The following is a 449-nucleotide window of genomic DNA, read 5'->3' as shown; positions in this document are numbered from 1 at the left end:
GTTTATGGGAGAGGGGGTGGGGTATTTGTCAGAGAGAGAAAAGGCGGCTGTCCCGAGCGAGCGTGTGAAGGAGCCTGCCCGAAGGAGCCGAGGGAAGAGCCCACAAGTTCAGGAAAGGAAAGGGGGGGAGGGGGGCAGATGAGAGCGAGCCCCAGAACCGGTCTGAGCCACCCTGGCTCTGTGTGTGTGTGGGAGGGGGGGTGCATGTGTGGTCCCCCACTTCACCCCCTGTTGGGATCCACGTGGTGCCTGGTATGTTGTCTGACACCCCTCCTCCCATCGCTCTTTCCGAGGAATATGCAGCAAAAGTTTGCTCCTCTTCCTTTAAAGTTTTTTTTTAATATTGGCATTCTGATTCCCCCCCCCCTCCTGTTGGGAAACCTGGCCCAAGTTCAGATATTTCCTTGTGTTCTGTCTTGCGTCTCCTGCCTTAAATACCGGGAGGTTTG

The sequence above is a fragment of the Gekko japonicus genome, unplaced genomic scaffold, assembly GCF_001447785.1.
Source record: "Gekko japonicus isolate JY-2015 unplaced genomic scaffold, Gekko_japonicus_V1.1 scaffold3175, whole genome shotgun sequence".
Taxonomy (NCBI): Eukaryota; Metazoa; Chordata; class Lepidosauria; order Squamata; family Gekkonidae; genus Gekko; species Gekko japonicus.
Note: the sequence above shows the minus strand (reverse complement) of the source record.